General features: G+C 43.2%; 1 pseudogene; it reads left to right on the plus strand.

The window, feature by feature from the left end:
- The first annotated feature begins 4,627 nt into the window (after window positions 1-4,627).
- Window positions 4,628-16,663, plus strand: LOC136483716 (ABC transporter I family member 11, chloroplastic-like; annotated as a pseudogene).
- The last annotated feature ends 3,807 nt before the right edge of the window (window positions 16,664-20,470 follow it).

Here is a 20,470-nt window from a genome sequence, read left to right on the forward strand (position 1 = left end):
AGGCCGACCTCCTTGATTTCCTCGGACTTGGCGGAGGCATGGGGAAGCTCTAGCTCTGGGATCTCCATGTCATCGGTGGGCGTTGTCTTGGCTTCGGTGACCACGCTAGCCATCTGGATGGAGAGGTCGGTGGCTTCGATGAGAGCAAGACTCTCTGTCTTGCAGGCGTAGGCAACAGAGAGGTTGGCCCACAGAGCTAGGACTCCTGTAGGCGAAGGCATCTTCATCACTAGATATGCGTAGTGCGGTATGGCCATGAACTTGGCTAGAGCTAGCCAGCCAAGTATGGCGTGGTAGGCGGTGTCAAAGTCGGAGACGTAGAAGTTGATATGCTCGACGCGGTAGTTGCTTGCCATGCCGAACTGTACTGGTAGGGTGATCTCTCCAAGTGGTCCAGATGCCCTTCCAAGCACCACACCCTAGAAGGAGGAGTCTAAGGGTGTGAGATCTGTTATCGCGAGGCCCAACTCCCTTAGGGCCTCGGCGAAGAGTAGGTTCAAAGCACTACCACCGTCAACGAGGACTTTTCTAAAGAGCACCTTCTGGACGGTTGCGTCAAGGACGAGGGGGAAACGCCCTCTATAGGGTATGTCCGCCCACTGGTCAGCCCTGCTGAAGGTGATGAGGACCTCAGACCATGGGCGATGCTGGGGTCGATAGTGGTTTCCTCTGAAGTGACGGCGAGCACTCGTCGGGTGGCGAGCTTCCATTCTCTTCTACTCTCAGTGGAGGCGAGGCCCCCGAAGATGGTGGCGACCACCTTATAATGGTCCTAAAAGTCATTGTTGTTGCCCCAGGTGGTTGGCGACCTTCGGCCCCATCGTTGGCATCGTCATCGAGCCTCTTGTCTTGGAACTCCTTAGCCAGGCCAATGCAGTCCTTCATCTTATGTTTGACGTTCTTATGAAGAGGGCACGGGTCGTCGAGGATCTTTTGGTACTATTCGTCGTAGTTGCGCTTGGCGCGAGGTTGACTGACAGCGGCGACGATGTGTTCTGGCCGACGGTGGCGATTTTGGCCAGGCCTGTGTCCTCCTGTCCGATCATGGCCGCTGTCGCGATGGTAGCTATGGTCGTCGGGGCGGCGGTCGCTGTGGCGCCGGTCGTCGGGGCGATCATCATAGCGGTGAGACGGGCGATGAGTGCCTGCATCCTCGTTGAAGTGCACCTCGGCTTCCTCAGCATCGACGTACTGGTTGGCGGTAGTTATCATTTCGCCGATACCGGTGGGCGGCTTGCGGTTGAATTTAGAGCGAAGCTCGCGATGGTGGAGTCCTCGGATAAAGGCGGTGATGACTTCAGCTTCTGTGATATTGGGAATAGAGTTCCTCATCGAGGAGAAACGTCGGATGTAGCTGCGGAGGAGCTCGGATGGCTTCTGGTTGATGCGGCTGAGATCATGCTTCGTGCCGGGTCGAGTACACGTGGCCATATAGTTGTCGGTGAAGACTTTCTTCAGCTCTTCCCATGAGCTGATGGAGTCTAGCGCAAGGCTGGTAAACCAGCTCATGGAGGGTGGCGTGAGCATGACAGGGAGATAATTTGCCATGATGCTAGTGTCTCTTCCTTCGTAGGGCTCGACCCCGGTGATCTTAAAACCACGGGGCCACCGAAGCGTTCGGAGTGCCCTTGTGAAAGCTGGAGGCTCCTTAGGGTTGTCAACACCGTCGTCTGTGGCATTGCGGTCAGGGATAGGCTCGAGGGCTGAGTCCGGGTTGCCGTACTCCTTTTCGTACTCCTGGCGGCAATGCACTTCGTCTTCATGGTGACCGAAGCGGCGTTGCTCGATATGCCATCGCGCATCCCGAAGGGTGCTGAGATGCACTCGAGCGTCCTATTCAACCTCCTGGTCGTGTTGGCGATGGTGTTCGGCGCGATGCCTCCTGGCTCCCCCCTTGGGAGGTAGCGACTGGTTAGCGAAACGACTTTGACTGGGGCGGCGATTGGATCTTGGTGCAGCTGATCGGTGAATCGTGCTCGTGGAGCATGAAGGTCTTTGATCTTCGTGAATCTCATTGACCTGATAGTGAGCCGCTTTAAGCTTGGCGGCAATCTTGGCGAGCTCGGGCGTTTGAGGGAAATGAGCGAGCTCATTGGCGGCTACTGCCAAATTGGCGTTTGGAGTCTTGAAGGCGTCGTGGCCGTCAACACGGAGAAATTCTTCGTCGAGGTCACGGTGGAGCAGGAGCGGTCTTCCTTGAGAATCAAGCCGATTATTCCGAGCAGCCTTGGCCCTCGCAATGGCTGCCTCGTTTTCTTGCCGCTGCGCGTGGTTGACGTTCCGGTTCTCCCGAGCAACGCGCTCCTCCTCGATTTCACCGTTCTGAGGAGGGCTATCGATGCTGATGTTGAAGATCGCACCCCCGGAAGGGTGGAAGGAGAAATTGCTCAGAGAAGGTTTCGGCGAGGGTCTCCGTAGAGCCCTGAGACTTGGAGCCAGAGTTTCTTCCAGGGTGGTCTGGAGGGGCACCCCAGGGCTTCGGCCTAAGTGTAGTGTGTTGACGGTTGGCGGAAACTGGATGGCGACCTGGTCGGCGAGTAGACGGGCGCAGTCTACCTGGTCGACGAGTTTGCTCCTCAAAGCGTGTTGGAAAGCGGCGGCGGCGTTGGTGAACCCGAAGGGTAGGGCCGTAACCCCTGCAGTTTTTCGAGTAGCCTCCGATAGATCTAGATCGGAGGGTGGTCTGCGCTGAACCAGAGTGTCCAGAGCCGATTCGGCGATGGAGAGACAATCGACGAGCTTCAGTCCGACCCGATCGATGGATTCGATCAGATCGTAGTTGTTGATCTGCCTCCTCTGGTAGCGAGGAAGTAGGCAGCGAATCATTGCTGAAGGAGACCTCAGAATCGGCTCTGAGATCAGATCTGCAGTTGCAGGTGCGGGGGTGATCGGCGTAGAACCGATCTGCCCCGGCTCGAGTAGCTCTCCGACTCCGTCAGCGTTGATGACCCACGAGATGGATCCGACTGTGAAGATTTAGCCGGGCTACGGGAGGGACGAAGAGCCAGCGGAAAAAGCCATCTTGTTCGATAAGGAAACAACACGCACACCCCTACCTGGCGCGTCAACTGTTGATAGAATATCGTCGGCAGTCCTCTGAGGGGTATCCCACGAAGGTAGATTGATCGGTAGAGGAGCGTGAGATCAAGAACAAGAAGGCAACAGAGACACACGAGTTAGACATGTTCAGGCCGTCAGTATGATGTAATACCCTACTCCTGTGGTCTGTTAGTTTGTATTAGCTATCGTATGATATGCCGTGATTTTAGAGGGGGTCCCTGCCCGCCTTATATAGTCCGGGAGGTAGGGTTACAAGTCGGTTAGATCTGAGAGATAACCGGAAAGTAATAACTGATTACAGGAATATTAGGATCATACATATCCTAACAGATCTCGTAGTATCTTCAGGATATCTTCCCGGTGTCTTGTGGCAGGCGCCGAGCAGAGTCGTGCCCCGCAAGGCTTTGTCTTGTGGGCTGGGCCACCCCTAGGGGCGCAGTCCATGTGGCCTGCCGTAGGTATCCGGGGTCGTACACCCCACACAAACGATTAGCTTTTTCTAGCTCAAGTTCTTTCAATAAGTGGCTATTGCAAGAAGCTGATGAAAATCTGGCTTCTCCTAGAAATTAAACTGTTCAAATAGAGCCTATATCTTCTGCACCGTCATGCTACACGTGAAGTGGCAGTGACATATCACTCCTCGAGCATTGAGCAGAGGGCAATAGGGAATTAACAGAACCATTACTTATCGTAACTTTATATGTTCACCCATAATTTATTATAAATAGTACTTGATACAAGTACTCACTATTTCATTGCTATTATTTTTAGTGAATATTTGCTATCTATCTATATCTATATACTTATTCTATGCTATAAAGAGCGAGTTCTTACGAACTAAACATAACTTAGTTGATTGGATTCCTTGTAGTAAAATATGTCCACTAGGGTTCATAGTCCTTGACATTATATGAGTGCTCGTATTTTTCTAGATTTATTCCAGGATTTAAGCCTTATTCTTTGAATGGTAAATGACTGTACTCATCGTAGCAAAGCACTTGTGATGATTTTGTCAATCTCGAGATTTATCGAGTTAGTCTTTCAGAGGTGCTCATATGGATAGAGTGTTCCGTGCACATGACATATACATGGCTTTTTGTATACATTTGCACATGACATACATGGATTTTTTTATATATTTGCACATGACATATATGAATTTTTTTATATATGTGCAAATATATATAAAAAATAATGATTCCATGCTTGAAAAATATATATTGTACCTTATTTTGAGAAATTACTGATAGTAGGCAGCCTGAAAGGCATGGCTCTATTGTTGCACATGAGGCTACGACTGCTGCACTGTTGCCTTTGGCGCTAGGGGTAAAAGGGTAATTTTATGTACAAGTTAACATTGTTATAGCCTCGAACTAATGGAATGGCTAAGAAAGGAAACAAATTTCGTTTTGGGACCAAAATGGGGAAGTTTATAAAGCAAAAAAGACCAAGGAAGAAAACATAATAATTTTTAGGGTCAAAGAACTAATTTTCTCTTGAACCAAATACCACCTAAGTTTCTACCATGGAAGCATAAGTAGGAGGATCTTGATTGTGTTCTGAAGGTTGAAAGCAAAAGAGAGCCGTGACTTGAGCTAGCGGATCAACAACTTGTTGCCTCCCTGTATTCTGCGAAACATTATGGCCACGACTTGGGCCTCCATCTGTTTTGGCCCATGGGCAAGTAACCCACCCGGCCTCTCTCTCACTTGTCCAAAATCCAGCCGGAAGCTCACACCGACACCGCACGTGCTCCTTCCCGGCCACTACTCCCGATCCTATCAGCTAGCGGTGGCCTCACCGGCGGCTAACCGGATTTGACTTGCGGCTGCCGCCGCCCGCCTTTGGCCGCGGTCCCCCACCACAATCTCCTGTCCCACTACTACCCGAGACTTCCTTGAATCGTCGATGAGCACCCGAGCGAGCCCGTGACGGTTGCTCCGAAGCTCCGTTCTACGCCATGCTCGCCGCCGCCGCCACGGCGGTGGCCGTCCTTCCCGCGGCTTCTTATCGTTTTCCAGAAAATACGGCCAGGTACGGTGGTCTGTTCTTGAACCAGCCTTTTCTTTTCTCAGGGTGATGTTCCTCCATGAAAATTCGTCTGTAATTATTCTGTCACAGGAAATGTAGGATTTCTTGGAGCTGTCGGGCGGCAAGAGTCGAGGCTGCGTACTCCCAATTGGAGGTGTGCATTAGCCTATTTCCCTGCATTCTTTTGATTTTTTTATTAGAGTTGGGGGTGCTCCCAATTCGATCTAGGAATTCAGGTATGCTAAGATGGTGTTTGGTGTGAGTGGGCTGGTGTTTACACCCAGAGATTACCAAGTTGTGGATGTAGGTGAGCTTTGGATCTTCAGTTTCACCAAACTCCCGGCAGGTGTGCCTGGAACACAGATTTGTATTAATTTTACAACAACCTTGGCATTTTAAGGATAGGTTATGGGAATCAGATTGCTCAGGTCCAATAAGGAACCAGTGTTGGGAATCGTCATGCATGACTTAATAGCTTACCACATTGCTTTCACAGTTTGGTGTTCCTAAATTCCTCCAATGTTGTATACAATGCATCATGTTACTCTTTTTGTCTTTTCTGCTAGAAGTTTGCATGACTACATACATCTAGAAAAGAGTCTTCCAGCTAGTAGCATCTGCACAATTTGCCATACTAAATATAAAGTTCATCCTTTTAAATTAATTATCAAATAGATTGAACCACCATTTCTTTCAGGTGAGAAAAGTCACCTATCGACCTCCTGGAACTGAACAGAACTTGTTGAAAGAAATTAACCTCTCTCTTCGGGAGAAAAGGCAAGCATATTTGCTCTGGCTTAATTATATTTCTGGTGGCTTTTATATACCTAACTCTGTATTTGTGCAGTTTTGGTTTGATATTTGGACGGAGTGGGAGTGGAAAGACCACCCTTTTGCAGGTGCGCATTGAAACACTACATAACATTACTAAATTTCCTTGTGATCTGTCTTCCATCTTAAAGTAAAATCTTGGTTTCGCAGCTTTTGGCTGGTCTATCAGAACCTACCTCTGGGTCTATTTGCATTCAGAAGTATGATGATACTGGGAATCCTATTGGCTTGCCTGAACTGCTAACTTCTCAACGAGTTGGAATTGTATTTCAGTTTCCTGAGAGGTTTGAACTACTGCTTTAATGAAAGTTATGCAAAAGTGGACATGCATACCTATAAACTGTGGTGGTTCAAAAGTTTACTGAACATAAGGACTATCATCATCTTGTTGTAGGTATTTCTTAGCAGATACTGTACTTGAAGAAGTTACTTTTGGATGGCCTAGGCAAAAGGCGGACCTCCTATTAAAAGAACAGCTTCGCTTTAAATCTTCAAAATGCCTTTAACTCGGTAATGCTTACCTCACAAAATTCTATGTGCCTAATGGAACACCTTTACCATTTTTAGATTTACGAAATTTCTTGAAACACCAATTTTTTTGCAATTTAACTTGATGTCATGTGAAACATACCAGGTTGGTCTGACAACCATCTCATTAGATGAAGATCCACAAGCTCTAAGTGGTGGATTTAAGAGGCGACTTGCTTTAGCAATTCAACTGGTATTATACTTTTTTGGTTTACTACGAGTTGATGTTCAATCTCTCCACTTTATTTTTTTTTGGAAACAAGAATTCTTATTGTTTTTTGGTCAGTCTTCCTTAGCTTCATGGTAGTGGCCTGGTGGTTTTGGTCGTTGACTTTATATTTTTCTATCAAGTTTGTTAAGCCTTCTCTAGATTTGGAATTCAATGTGCTGCAACAAACTTCAGAGTTCTCCTGGCTTCTGCTCATGGATAGGCTAAATACTAGAAACATCCTTACGAGAAAAAAAGTGCAAATTGGAGGGAAAATAACTACAACTGTGTTCTGTGCAGCAATAATGTTGAGGAAACTGCTTATCACCTGTTTTTCAGCTGCCCCTTCAGCCAAGGAATGTTGGCAGCACTTGGGAATCCACTGGAACCTTCAGAGTGAATTCTTTCAAATGATGATACAGTCAAAACAGCAACACCAAAATCCCTTCTTCATGGAGACCTTCATCATTGCTGCTTGGCATATCTGGAAGCAGAGAAAACAACTTCATTTTTGATAGAGGCCGGCCTTGTTTCTCTTCTTGGAGAAAACCTCTTCTATGAAGAGGCCAAACTCACAGAAGCCAAACTTAAGCTTTTAGAATGAGAGATGACAAACTGTGCAGCTTTTCTCCTCTGTTTAGATCTTCTCTCTTAGACCTCCCTGGCTTTGGGCCGGCGGTTCCCTTCCTGCTGTGGCTACCTCAGCCCTCCGGCTAGGTTGGTTTGTTGTATATTCTATCTCTTTGTATAGGTTTATGTTTGTTTTTAAATTAAATAAAATCCTACAGGTCGGTTTAGAGAGCAGAAGAAGGACCTCCACTTGGTTTTCATTGACTTGGAGAAGGCTTATGACAAGATACCAAGAAATGTTATGTGGTGGTCTTTGGACAAACATAAAGTCCCATCAAAGTATGTGACCTTCATCAAGGACATGTACAACAATGTTGTGACTAGTGTTCGAACAAACGATGGTAACACATATTACTTCCCGATTAAAATTGGACTTCATCAAGGGTCAGCCTTAAGCCCGTATCTCTTTGCCTTGGTAATGGATGAGGTTGCCAGGAACATACAAGGGGATATCCCTTGGTGTACGTTGTTCGCTGATGATGTAGTGTTAGTGGACGAAAGCCAGACGGGAGTAAATGAGAAACTAGAGTTATGGCGGCAGACCCTTGAGTCTAAAGGTTTTAGATTGAGCAGAACTAAAACCGAATACATGAGATGCGACTTTGGTAGAGTTATACAGGAGGAGGGAGATGTGAGTTTGGAAGGTCAAGTAGTGCCTAAGGAGGATACCTTTCGGTATCTGGGATCGATGCTACAGAGGGATTGTGATATTGATGCGGACGTTAGCCATAGAATCAAAGCAGGGTGGATCAAGTGGCGACAAGCTTCTGGTATTCTCTGTGACAAGAGGGTACCATAAAAGCTAAAAGGCAAGTTCTATAGAATGGCGATTAGACCGGCTATGTTGTATGGAGCAGAACGTTAGCCTACAAAGATTCGACATGTTCAACAACCGAGTGTTGCTGAAATGCATATGTTGCGATGGATTTGCGGTCACACAAGAATGGACCGAGTTTGGAACGATGATATACGTGATCGCTTAGAGGTAGCATCAATTGAAGAAAAGCTTATCCAACATCGGTTGAGGTGGTTTGGCCATGTCCAAAGGAGACCTCCAGAGGCACCAGTGCATTGTGGAGTCCTAAGCCAAGCTAATAATATGAGGAGAGGTAAAGGATGACCGAAATTGATATGGGGGAGACAATAAAAAGAGATTTGAAAGCTTAGGATATACCTAAAGATCTATGTTTAAATAAGAGTACTTGGAAAGCAGCTATTGAAATACCTTAACCGTGACTTGGGGCTCTTGGTGGGTTTCAACTCTAGCCTACCCTAACTTGCTTGGGACTGAAAGGCTATGTTGTTGTTGTTGTTGCTGCTGCTGCTGCCTACAGTGGGGGCTTCCCTTGCTATATTTCCCGTTCAAAAAAAAAGTTTGTTAAGCCTCTTTTTTAATTTTCTATAGGTTCAAACTCCTGATCTGTTACTGCTTGATGAGCCACTTGCTGGTCTAGGTATGTGATTATATATTAATCAGATCAATTGTACATGATTAAATTACTATATTGATCAGATCAATCATTGAACATCGCTTCAAAAGTTCAAATCTTGTTCACTCATTCATCTCTGCATGTGCGCAATATCATCTCCGTTACCTCTTTCTAGGATTCATGTTAAGAAGCAAGCAATATGCTGAAATTCATATATTTGTAGTGGACATGTTTACTAACTTCATATTTTAAATATCAGATTGGAAGGCTCGGGCTGATGTTGTGAATCTCTTAAAGGACCTGAAGAAAACACCATACCATACTGGTTGTAAGTCACGATCTAAGGTAATTTTCAAACCACAGTAAATGGGAGAGAACGTTTTCTATTTGTATGCCACATGAAGAATAGCAAAGCAAATGGTTGAGAACAACAAAGTAAATGATTTATGAACCAAGCTGGTCTTTCTGTGCATCGATTCTGCTGAAAGGAAACAGCTTCTAATGACACAGATTAACTGTCAAATTGCCTTATTCAACATCATTTGCAGGGAACTATATCCACTTGTGGATTACTCATGGGGAATGGAAATGGGGGGAAGTTTGAAGGAGGAAGCTTTGCCTGTGTAAACATGTGCTTGTCGGTATAGCTGTCAGACATGGTGGCATGTACATATTGGTCATCCGAATCTAGTAAGATCAACTACTTTTAAACTTAGATTTTGTCAGCTCGGAAATTTCTTGAAGATACAATGGAGTCAGAGGTGGCTGTGAATGAGTTATTTGGTAATACATGGTGACTTGTGCAGATGGAGAATCAGCAGACGAAAAATGCTAGAAAAATTCATTAGAGGGATCACGAATGTTAGTTCTGAACTTCGACTGCTGAAATGGAGAACAGTCTGTGATGCAGACATTGTCGAGGTACCGTGATCGTTGAACAGTGCTATTGAAATTTAGATTCAGGATCTAGGGATAGCTCTCTTTGTTGCACACATTCATAGCAAGGGATGCAGAAGGCCTGTACACTTTGAAAGGTGGGGTCAAAATGACGCTGATGATGGTTCGCAAATGATATACTTTGTTGATATTTACACTGAAGAGATTCAGAGAACATTTACTTGCACTATCAATAGTCAGCATCATTCACAATTTGTTGTTTCTTACAAACTTATTTGTCTGGAAGAATATATGGCGCACATGTAGATTCTTTTCCTACAAAGATCTTTGACCTGCTGTTACCACCACTTCTCTCTATGGCTTCTGAAATTGGGAGGAGCAATCGCAGTCATATATGAGCCTTGGTTCAAAAATGGTGAGCAAAATTCTCTTCCCATTGTAAATCCAGGCATACATTTTGTCCTTGTAAATCCAGGCATACATTTTGTCCTTAGCACGATATACTCTCCTTATGCTTCAGCTTCACGCCATGGTTACACACACACACACACACACTATATTCAAAAGTCGTGCTGTAAATGTGTAGTCACTTTTTACAAACAAAGTAGCCTACTGAGTGTTACTTGTGCCACATAGTTTACCTTCAGCAATGTGCATGCATGTTCAAAACAAGAAACTTTTCTTTGCCTTCTAGACTCCAGCTGTCACCTTCGTAGCACATCTTTTTCCAACCATTGTAAACCCCACGTGTTTGAGTCCATGTCACCATATCGGCAGAAGGGAGGTACTGTATTTTTTGATTGATTCGGGGACTCTGAATGCTATGCAAGTGATGCTATCCAAGATCCTGTAAAGAAGCCAAAGGATCTTTGCAAACATGACACCTCTGCTGGTCCATTCGAAGCTTCTGTCAGGAAGGCTCCAGGAAGCTGATCGAGTTGGAAAGATTTGTTGGTTGATCGGGGGCCCCTCCCTGCTGGACAGATTGGCGCTGTGTTTTTTTCCACATGAAAGGACCCCTTTAGCTACATGTTGGTCAATACTTTATCATTTTCCTTGTGCTGCTTTCCTTTGGTCTGTTGAGGCTTTGGACATGTCGTCGTCAGCTGTCAGATCAGTACAGGTAACCTGAAACTTGTGACTTTCGAAAGAAATTACCAACGGTGGTTACATGGAGATAACCCAGTGTCCATCCAGTTATATTGTTGCCGGTTTATGTGGTCTACTTAGGAGCTCTGTTTAAGTAAAAACATCGGTTTATGTGGTACATTTACCTTGTCTTGACGGTTAAGAAAGTAATAAAAAAATTAGGTCATGCCATGTTCTTTGGGTACCTTGAATATTAGTAAAATGGATAGATGTTTCTCAGAGATGCGATTACCTCATGTATAGACGAATATATGAACACCAGAAAATTGTATGGACAAATATGTTGCACCAAGAAAATGCTTCTAAGATTACAGCTTAGTATTGACTTTGTTCAGTTGGTAAATTGGCAAGGCTTTATGGTAAAAACTGTGTTAGAAGAAACTTGAAACAAATCTCAAGGAGTAAGGACTGAACTAAGTCGAGTAGCATATATGACCTACTTTCAGAATCCTGATAAAAAGTAGAAACGTGGCCTATTCATTGCATTCACCTGGTAGTCTATTTCTTAAATACAAAGTAGGTAATTTTATTTGCAGAAATCAGCAAGGTAGGAAACTGCTGGTTTTTGTCTGAAAACCAGGTTCTCGGCAACTGAAGAACTTGCGTGGTTTTGGATCCGGTTACGGTTTCGAAGACCATATATGTTCCGGCTTGAAAAAATGACGAATAGATCAATAATATGTTTCCTCAATCCTCATCCATCTAGTAAGATGTTACTCCCTGCTTTTCAAATTGTGGCTTTGTTCTGAATCATTTTCTAGTTCTGACCAAATGTATAGAAAAATAAATCAATACTATTTACAACACTAAATTAGTTTCATTCAATCCATCATGCAATATGTTTTCAGAGTGCACTTATTTTGTATTGTAGATGTCAATGTATATTTCTAATCTTATATAAACTTAGTCAAAATTATAGAAGTTTGACTTAGAACAAAATAAAAATGACATAATTGAAAATGGATGGAATACCATATATATCTCTATCTGTTTAGTAGTACAATTGTGGGCATGGCACAATTGTGGTCACTATCGGTATATAAGGAGCACAATATGAAAAGGGACAGATCACACATGAGCCTGACGGGAAGGGTGAACCAGGCCTATGGATGAAAACGGATCGGATACGAACGGATATCACTGATATTACATTTGTTTTCATATTTTTGTCCGAATTCGGATTCGAATACGGATATTGTCAACCTTGACGGATAGGATACGATTGGATATCGACATCATAAATATGCGATTTGATTATTCGGATACGGATACGGTATCGGATGTTGAATATCCGGACTCAGATATGGACATATCTGAACTCTACTAAACGGATTCGGTCTCAAATACGGTCGAAAAATATCCGTACCATTTTCACCCCTAACTAGCCACTTGAAACTAAACTAGCCTCTCTACTAGTCCAGTCTTTACAGAACAATTTATTCATGCCAGTACGGAAAGTGCGCAGCCGGCCCAAGAGGGTGAGGGGTGAATTGGGTCGCTAAAAACTTTACACTACTACACTAACTCTTTTTGCAGTAGGCCAAATGTTTTCAAAAGTAGACTACCAAATATGTTGGAGTTAACTAAATTATTTTTGGAGGGCTACCGATGCTATACTAGTCACAATGGCTAATCTTTATGTGGTGGAGCATGGCACCTGTGAGGTTAGTTAATTGGTGTTCTCTTCTAGATCCTTATTTTTACTCGTAGTATTGTATGGTTCTCTTGGTTAATCTCGAGTATGATATTGTGCCAAATGATGATTTAAATAAGTAATGGATATGATTACTGAGCTATAAAAACAAGGAATATGAACGAATAAAATAAAGTGCAAACCACTTTTGAAACCAGCTCATGGCCTAATTGGCGAGGTATTAATTGATAGTAGAGTAGTGGTAAAAATTTTTTGATTTTAATGTTGTATGCTAAAAACAAACTCAAAAAATCGTTGACTGGCCAAAAATTGACTTTTCCCTTATATCTAACAGTAATACTTCATATGGATCATCAGCAACAACTTCGAAGTGGGCATGCACGGTCAATTACTTGCTAACTTCAATTTACGCAAGCTAACGACTTTCTATGCCTTCTATAAGAACTGGATAGGACAACACACCACCCTACGACTCCTAATAACTCGACATATGAGTGTATGATATGACTATATGATATGAGTCGTTTTATTATTGTAAAGAAAAAAAAGAACACAAGAGCTATGGAGAAGCACGTTTGCTGATGAATGGGTTGCCCACTTGCGCGCGGCACCTCAAAAATGTCATCATGTCAGTCTTATGGAATCCCCTACTAACCAGCTAAACTCATAGATGGGAAAGTTGAAGTTGTTACAATCCAAGGATCACAAACTGCGGAACTGCACATGGTTTTAAAAAAGTTGGCTGGTTTTTGGAAGTAATTCCCTAGCAAGCATTTACCAAAACCCTAGAACTTGACTAACAAATGTGGGTAATATAAGAAACCATCTTAGTCGTCACAAAATACGTACGTGGACACATGTTGGGATATATGCATGCATTCTATGTGGTTCTAGTAAAAGATAAGGATAAGATCTTGACTATGAGTTATCGAAACTCTCTGCATGCAACAGATGCGTTAGCTCATAGGATAAAAGTAAAAAAAAGCCATGCATACTTGTCTAAAACAATTATTATTATTATTAGACGGTTAAGTATACTTCAACGAAATAGTCAGGCACCTATTATTTGATGCCAGCCTAGTTAGTTATTGCCTGTGCCCTGTGGCATGCAAGGAATGGTCACCTAATATTGGTTTAATTACATTTTTGTTGGACCATTTCCCCAAGAAAATTCTGCACGGTCTGAAAATTCTGGAACGGGGTAGCCTATGTATATGGTGAAAACTACTATGCTTTGCCAACTGGGGACACCGGATATAGATCCTATTTAGGTGGTGTTTGACAGGGCTCCTCGTGAGGGAACTCCTCCGAAGGAGCCAGAGCCGTTTTGGTGGAACCACAATTTGTTGCTCCTCCAAAACGGCTCCAGTTCCTCTGTTTTTCGCTGAAAAACGGCTCCTTCAGCAAAACGTTTGGCAGGGCTCCTCCGCAGGAGCCGGAGCCGAGGAGGAGCCGTGTCAAACAGGCTCTTAGTTATTGCAGGCTGTAGCTACAGTAGAGACGGCATTAGCGATATATCTGGAATCGATGCTACAGAGGGATGGTGATATTGATGCGGACGTTAGCCATAGAATCAAAGCAGGGTGGATCAAGTGGCGACAAGCTTCTGGCATTCTCTGTGACAAGAGGGTACCACAAAAGCTAAAAGGCAAGTTCTATAGAACGGCGATTAGACCGGCTATGTTGTATGGAGCAGAATGTTAGCCTACAAAGATTCGACATGTTCAACAACTGATTGTTGCTGAAATGCATATGTTGCGATGGATTTGCGGTCACACAAGAATGGACCGAGTTTGGAACGATGATATACGTGATCGCTTAGAGGTAGCATCAATTGAAGAAAAGCTTATCCAACATCGGTTGAGGTGGTTTGGCCATGTCCAAAGGAGACCTCCAGAGGCACCAGTGCATTGTGGAGTCCTAAGCCAAGCTAATAATATGAGGAGAGGTAAAGGATGACCGAAATTGATATGGGGGAGACAATAAAAAGAGATTTGAAAGCTTAGGATATACCTAAAGATCTATGTTTAAATAAGAGTACTTGGAAAGCAGCTATTGAAATACCTTAACCGTGACTTGGGGCTCTTGGTGGGTTTCAACTCTAGCCTACCCTAACTTGCTTGGGACTGAAAGGCTATGTTGTTGTTGTTGTTGCTGCTGCTGCTGCCTACAGTGGGGGCTTCCCTTGCTATATTTCCCGTTCAAAAAAAAAGTTTGTTAAGCCTCTTTTTTAATTTTCTATAGGTTCAAACTCCTGATCTGTTACTGCTTGATGAGCCACTTGCTGGTCTAGGTATGTGATTATATATTAATCAGATCAATTGTACATGATTAAATTACTATATTGATCAGATCAATCATTGAACATCGCTTCAAAAGTTCAAATCTTGTTCACTCATTCATCTCTGCATGTGCGCAATATCATCTCCGTTACCTCTTTCTAGGATTCATGTTAAGAAGCAAGCAATATGCTGAAATTCATATATTTGTAGTGGACATGTTTACTAACTTCATATTTTAAATCTCAGATTGGAAGGCTCGGGCTGATGTTGTGAATCTCTTAAAGGACCTGAAGAAACACCATACCATACTGGTTGTAAGTCACGATCTAAGGTAATTTTCAAACCACAGTAAATGGGAGAGAACGTTTTCTATTTGTATGCCACATGAAGAATAGCAAAGCAAATGGTTGAGAACAACAAAGTAAATGATTTATGAACCAAGCTGGTCTTTCTGTGCATCGATTCTGCTGAAAGGAAACAGCTTCTAATGACACAGATTAACTGTCAAATTGCCTTATTCAACATCATTTGCAGGGAACTATATCCACTTGTGGATTACTCATGGGGAATGGAAATGGGGGGAAGTTTGAAGGAGGAAGCTTTGCCTGTGTAAACATGTGCTTGTCGGTATAGCTGTCAGACATGGTGGCATGTACATATTGGTCATCCGAATCTAGTAAGATCAACTACTTTTAAACTTAGATTTTGTCAGCTTGGAAATTTCTTGAAGATACAATGGAGTCAGAGGTGGCTGTGAATGAGTTATTTGGTAATACATGGTGACTTGTGCAGATGGAGAATCAGCAGACGAAAAATGCTAGAAAAATTCATTAGAGGGATCACGAATGTTAGTTCTGAACTTCGACTGCTGAAATGGAGAACAGTCTGTGATGCAGACATTGTCGAGGTACCGTGATCGTTGAACAGTGCTATTGAAATTTAGATTCAGGATCTAGGGATAGTTTTTTGTTGCACACATTCATAGCAAGGGATGCAGAAGGCCTGTACACTTTGAAAGGTGTACTTTGTTGACATTTACACTGAAGAGATTCAGAGAACATTTACTTGCACTATCAATAGTCAGCATCATTCACAATTTGTTGTTTCTTACAAACTTATTTGTCTGGAAGAATATATGGCACACATGTAGATTCTTTTCCTCCAAAGATCTTTGACCTGCTGTTACCACCACTTCTCTCTATGGCTTCTGAACATGGGAGGAGCAATCGCAGTCATATATGAGCCTTGGTTCAAAAATGGTGAGCAAAATTCTCTTCCCATTGTAAATCCAGGCATACATTTTGTCCTTAGCACGATATACTCTCCTTATGCTTATATATATATATACATACACACACACACACACTATATTCAAAAGTCGTGCTGTAAATGTGTAGTCACTTTTTACAAAGTAGCCTACTGAGTGTTACTTGTGCCACAGTTTACCTTCAGCAATGTGCATGCATGTTCAAAACAAGAAACTTTTCTTTGCCTTCTAGACTCCAGCTGTCACCTTCGTAGCTCATCTATTTCCAACCATTGTAAACCCCACGTGTTTGAGTCCATGTCACCATATCGGCAGAAGGGAGGTACTGTATTTTTGATTGATTCGGGGACTCTGAATGCTATGCAAGTGATGCTATCCAAGATCCTGTAAAGAAGCCAAAGGATCTTTGCAAACAGGACACCTCTGCTGGTCCATTCGAAGCTTCTGTCAGGAAGGCTCCAGGAAGCTGATCGTGTTGGAAAGATTTGTTGGTTGATCGGGCCCCCCTCCCTGCTGGACAGATTGGTGCTGTGTTTTTTTCCACATGGTGTTCGCTGGTCTGGACTCGTCCAGCCAGCTGGCTGATCCCACTCACAAGTTACTGTTCACTAAACTAGCCGAACAATGTTTTTCTCTCACAACAAACCAGCCAGAACAGTGTTTTTCAGCCAAGTTTCAGACCAGCGAACGGGACCGAAAGGACCTTTAGCTACATGTTGGTCAATACTTTATCATTTTCCTTGTGCTGCTTTCCTTTGGTCTGTTGAGGCTTTGGACATGTCGTCGTCAGCTGTCAGATCAGTACAGGTAACCTGAAACTTGTGACTTTCGAAAGAAATTACCAACGGTGGTTACATGGAGATAACCCAGTGTCCATCCAGTTATATTGTTGCCGGTTTATGTGGTCTACTTAGGAGCTCTGTTTAAGTAAAAACATCGGTTTATGTGGTACATTTACCTTGTCTTGACGGTTAAGAAAGTAATAAAAAAATTAGGTCATGCCATGTTCTTTGGGTACCTTGAATATTAGTAAAATGGATAGATGTTTCTCAGAGATGCGATTACCTCATGTATAGACGAATATATGAACACCAGAAAATTGTATGGACAAATATGTTGCACCAAGAAAATGCTTCTAAGATTACAGCTTAGTATTGACTTTGTTCAGTTGGTAAATTGGCAAGGCTTTATGGTAAAAACTGTGTTAGAAGAAACTTGAAACAAATCTCAAGGAGTAAGGACTGAACTAAGTCGAGTAGCATATATGACCTACTTTCAGAATCCTGATAAAAAGTAGAAACGTGGCCTATTCATTGCATTCACCTGGTAGTCTATTTCTTAAATACAAAGTAGGTAATTTTATTTGCAGAAATCAGCAAGGTAGGAAACTGCTGGTTTTTGTCTGAAAACCAGGTTCTCGGCAATGAAGAACTTGCGTGGTTTTGGATCCGGTTACGGTTTCGAAGACCATATATGTTCCGGCTTGAAAAAATGACGAATAGATCAATAATATGTTTCCTCAATCCTCATCCATCTATTAAGATGTTACTCCCTGCTTTTCAAATTGTGGCTTTGTTCTGAATCATTTTCTAGTTCTGACCAAATGTATAGAAAAATAAATCAATACTATTTACAACACTAAATTAGTTTCATTCAATCCATCATGCAATATGTTTTCAGAGTGCACTTATTTTGTATTGTAGATGTCAATGTATATTTCTAATCTTATATAAACTTAGTCAAAATTATAGAAGTTTGACTTAGAACAAAATAAAAATGACATAATTGAAAATGGATGGAATACCATATATATCTCTATCTGTTTAGTAGTACAATTGTGGACATGGCACAATTGTGGTCACTATCGGTATATAAGGAGCACAACATGAAAAGGGACAGATCACACATGAGCCTGACGGGAAGGGTGAACCAGGCCACTTAAACTAAACTAGCCTCTCTACTAGTCCAGTCTTTACAGAACAATTTATTCATGCCAGTATGGAAAGTGCGCAGCCGACCCAAGAGGGTGAGGGGTGAATTGGGTCGCTAAAAACTTTACACTACTACACTAACTCTTTTCGCAGTAGGCCAAATGTTTTCAAAAGTAGACTACCAAATATGTTGGAGTTAACTAAATTATTTTTGGAGGGCTACGGATGCTATACTAGTCACAATGGCTAATCTTTATGTGGTGGAGCATGGCACCTGTGAGGTAAGTTAATTGGTGTTCTCTTCTAGACCTTATTTTTACTCGTAGTATTGTATGGTTCTCTTGGTTAATCTCGAGTATGATATTGTGCCAAATGATGATTTAAATAAGTAATGGATATGATTACGAGCTATAAAAACAAGGAATATGAACGAATAAAATAAAGTGCAAACCAGTTTTGAAACCAGCTCATGGCCTAATTGGCGAGGTATTAATTGATAGTAAAGTAGTGGTAAAAAATTTCTGATTTTAATGTTGTATGCTAAAAACAAACTCAAAAAATTGTTGACTGGCCAAAAATTGACTTTTCCCTTATATCTAACAGTAATACTTCATATGGATCATCAGCAACAACTTCGAAGTGGGCATGCACGGTCAATTACTTGCTAACTTCAATTTACGCAAGCTAACGACTTTCTATGCCTTCTATAAGAACTGGATAGGACAACACACCACCCTACGACTCCTAATAACTCGACATATGAGTGTATGATATGACTATATGATATGAGTCGTTTTATTATTGTAAAGAAAAAAAGAACACAAGAGCTATGGAGAAGCACGTTTGCTGATGAATGGGTTGCCCACTGCGCGCGGCACCTCAAAAATGTCATCATGTCAGTCTTATGGAATCCCCTACTAACCAGCTAAACTCATAGATGGGAAAGTTGAAGTTGTTACAATCCAAGGATCACAAACTGCGGAACTGCACATGGTTTTAAAAAAGTTGGCTGGTTTTTGGAAGTAATTCCCTAGCAAGCATTTACCAAAACCCTAGAACTTGACTAACAAATGTGGGTAATATAAGAAACCATCTTAGTCGTCACAAAATACGTACGTGGACACATGTTGGGATATATGCATGCATTCTATGTGGTTCTAGTAAAAGATAAGGATAAGATCTTGACTATGAGTTATCGAAACTCTCTGCATGCAACAGATGCGTTAGCTCATAGGATAAAAGTAAAAAAAAGCCATGCATACTTGTCTAAAACAATTATTATTATTATTAGACGGTTAAGTATACTTCAACGAAATAGTCAGGCACCTATTATTTGATGCCAGCCTAGTTAGTTATTGCCTGTGCCCTGTGGCATGCAAGGAATGGTCACCTAATATTGGTTTAATTACATTTTTGTTGGACCATTTCCCCAAGAAAATTCTGCACGGTCTGAAAATTCTGGAACGGGGTAGCCTATGTATATGGTGAAAACTACTATGCTTTGCCAACTGGGGACACCGGATATAGATCCTATTTAGGTGGTGTTTGACAGGGCTCCTCGTGAGGGAACTCCTCCGAAGGAGCCAGAGCCGTTTTGGTGGAACCACAATTTGTTGCTCCTCCAAAACGGCTCCAGTTCCTCTGTTTTTCGCTGAAAAACGGCTCCTTCAGCAAAACGTTTGGCAGGGCTCCTCCGCAGGAGCCGGAGCCGAGGAGGAGCCGTGTCAAACAGGCTCTTAGTTATTGCAGGCTGTAGCTACAGTAGAGACGGCATTAGCGATAGATCTGAGCTTTTTTTACATCCAAGAAGGCGCTTGTTCTTATTCCCATCTAGGTCTCGCCACAATATTCATCCTTCTGAGGGGCAGCTATATTACCAGTAGTTCAGCACTCGCTTTGTCTCGCCTGCATGATGACCAGCAACTTGCCATCTTCAGTTTCTCCTTTTGCATTATTATTTTCATCTCTAATCGAATGCACCCTCCTTCCTCTTCATTTGAGGTGCATTAACCAGTTTGCATTCACTATCAGAAACCTCAAATTTGCCGAGTATTTTTATGTTTACCGAGTGCATTCCCTCGAGCACTCGGCAAACAAATTCTTTGCCGAGTGCTACCCTAAAAACACTCGGCAAAGAGGGGGGGGGTGGGGGTTTGCCGAGTGTCAAACAAAAAACACTCGGCAAATAGGGGGTTTACCGAGTGTCACAAAAAAACACTCGGCGAAAAGGGAGGTTTGCCGAGTGTCCAAAAACAACACTCGGCAAAGCAAAAAAAATGTAGAAGAAACCCCACCCGCCCCTAAAATCACCCACACGCCCTCCCCTCACTCACGCACACACCCCCTCCTCCCGCACCCGCCCCCTCCCTCCGCCGCCCGGCGAGATCCCCTCCTCCTCTGCCGCCCCCACCCTCCCTCCCCTCCTCCCGCCGACGGCCGGCCCCTCCCCTCCCTTCCCTTCTTCTTCCCCGCCGGCGGCCGGCCCCTCCCCTCCCTCCCCTTCTTCTTCCCCGCCGGATCCAGCCCCTCCCTTCTTCCCCACCAGATCCGGCCCCTCCCTTCTTCACCGCCG

Source organism: Miscanthus floridulus, chromosome 9 (genome assembly GCF_019320115.1).
Source record: "Miscanthus floridulus cultivar M001 chromosome 9, ASM1932011v1, whole genome shotgun sequence".
In the NCBI taxonomy this organism is placed as follows: domain Eukaryota; kingdom Viridiplantae; phylum Streptophyta; class Magnoliopsida; order Poales; family Poaceae; genus Miscanthus; species Miscanthus floridulus.